We start from the raw sequence: 2838 nt of genomic DNA, 5'->3' as shown, positions 1-2838 counted from the left end.
AATAAGGCAATTTGAGCAAGTAAAGCAATTAAGTCAACTAAACATTCTTTCCTAAGCTAATAGCAGGCTTAAATTACACACGGTATGAACAGGAAATTGGAAATCCATTTGTAGTTACTTCAAGAAAACGGATTTTCAACAATTAGCACAAGTACGCATTCGTCACCTCACGTACAAGGCATTTCAATTATCAACAACCAAATCCTAAGGGGAGTTTCCCCCACGCAAGGTTAGACAAGCCATTTACCTCGAACCGGCTCAAAATCAACCCGAAACCACGTTCTTGCCACGAGTACTCGACTCCAAATGGCCCAAATCTATTCTATTCAATTGCATAATGTAAATAACACTTCAAGTAACTGATTCTACAAATAAATTCCAAGATAATATGCGAAATTAGGTAAAATGACCAAAACGCCCTCCGGCCCACATCTCGAAAATCGGGTAAAATTTACATTTTCAGAATCCTCATACTCTCAGGAGTATAACCATACCAAAATTATCCAAATCCAATGTCAAAATTCCCAATCAAAACTCGAAATTTAGGTCTAAGAACTTTCTCCAAATTTTTCCCCCAATTTTCATCTCAAATCCGAAATTAAATGACAAAACTAAGATTAGATTATAGGAATACAACTAGAAAAGGATTAGGAATCGTTACCCATTGGTTTCCTCTTCAAAAATCTCCCAAAATCGCCCTCTCCCGAGCTCCAAATCAATTTATCTAACTTTTGATTTCAAACCCTCGAAATTCTTATTTTCTGCCCAGCAAATCCGCTTCTGCGGTCAAGGGATCGCACCTGCGGTCCCGCTTCTGCGGAGAAACAACCGCACCTGTGAAAATTCATTAATTCCCCAAATCCGCACCTGCGACCTATTTACCGCATCTGCAGTCACGCAGGTGCGTGCACACTTCCGCACCTGCGACACCTAGCCTTTCCTCATCTGGCCGCTTCTGCGGCTTGATTCCGCATCTGCGGGAGTCGCACCTGAGGCCTCTCAACCGCAAATGCGGTTAGACAGCAGCCATAAACTTCAGCTGCAACTTCAAATTCCTAACTCTTCCGTTAACCATCCGAAATCATCCCGAGGCCCCCGGGACCTCAACCAAAAGCACGAACAAGTCATATACCACTATCTAAACTTATACCAATCCTTAAAACACTTAAAACAACATTGAAATATCGAATTAACATCGGATTCAAGCCTAAGAACTTTAAAACTGTCGAATTACGCTTTCGATCAAAAAGTCTATCAAACCTCATTTGAATGACCTGAAATTTTGCGCACACGTCACATTCAACACTACGGAGCTACTCCAACTTTCTGAATTCCATTCCGACCCCGATATCAAAATCTCACTATCGAACCGAAAACTTCAAAAATTCAACTTTCGGCATTTAAAGCCTAATTAAGCTACGGACCTCCATAACACAATCCGAACACGCTCCTAAACCCGAAATCACCCAACGGAGCTAACGGAACCAACAAAATTCTATTCCGAGACTGTCTTCACATTGTTCCGACTACGGTCTAAATTCTCAAGCTTAAACTCTCATTTAGGGACTAAGTGTCCCAAAACTCTCCGAAACTCCAAATAAACCCTCCCAGAAACTCACAACAACAGAAACAAGCACGGGGAATGCAGTTAATAGGGGATCGGGGCGTAAATTCTTAAACAACCGGCCGGGTCGTTACATCTAAAACTAGAAAGTAGTCAATACTCAAGTCCCCGACAACGGCGCCAAAAATTTGTTGCTCCCAAATGCACACGCAAATATACGTGGTCGTACAAGTAACAAAATGATAAATCGAGTGCCGAACCCCCAAAGATGTCACGACCCGAATTTTCCACCGTTGGGACCGTGATGGCGCCTAAAATCGCACTCGCTAGGCAAGTCAATGTTAGAGTTCTATTCACCTTTTTCCTTTACATTTTATAGTTAAAATTAACAAAACTAAATCAAACAGAATTAAATGCAGAAGTACATAATAAACCGGTTATCTATATACTATTAACAATATCGAAGCTATTACCACCTAGAAACCGGTGTCACAATCCACGAACATACTACGAATTTCTACAAATACTGGTCTGAAAGAAATTACCTCTGTCTCGAAAGAAAAGAAAACAGGAAAATAGGAACATATGAGGGGACACCAGGGCCTGCGAACGCTAGCAGGACTACCTTGGGTCTCCTGGATGAAATATCTACAACCAACCTCTCGACCAGCCACTACTAGCTCCGAAATCTGCACAGAAAGTGCAGAGTGCAGTATCAGTACAATCGAGTGCCGAGCCAAACCTCGACGAGGTGGTGACGAGGCTACGGCGGGGAAGTTACAATATAACCTGCATACAGTATATAATAAAGCAAAAAGGAAATATGGAACGAAATGGAATAGTAACTTGCAGCAAAAATAAATACCGAACCCAATTATCTTGCCAGTACTCAGCTATAACCAATCCTTAAGAGAGTTACAATTCTACAGAAATAAATCACAGCAGAAGAAGAATACATAAACAACAAATGAGTTTTTGTTAAAAATTGTTACTAAATCGGAATTAGATTCGGAGGTCCCTAGCCCAAGTAATGAATTTTTGTTAAAAATTGTTAAACTGAAAATCTAAGGATTTAAAGAAATTGATTAATGTTTGATCTCGTTGGCATCGGGCCCGTATTTTAGTTCCGGAGCCCGGTAAAGTTTTAATATAATATTTAAGTCATGTCTGTGAAATTTGGTGAGAAACGAAACTGATTTGACGTGATTCGGACATTCGGTTGAGAAAATAGAAGTTTTGAAACATTCTTTAAAATTTCATGCAATTTGGTGCTA

Source organism: Nicotiana attenuata, chromosome 7 (genome assembly GCF_001879085.1).
Source record: "Nicotiana attenuata strain UT chromosome 7, NIATTr2, whole genome shotgun sequence".
NCBI classification, from domain to species: domain Eukaryota; kingdom Viridiplantae; phylum Streptophyta; class Magnoliopsida; order Solanales; family Solanaceae; genus Nicotiana; species Nicotiana attenuata.
Note: the sequence above shows the minus strand (reverse complement) of the source record.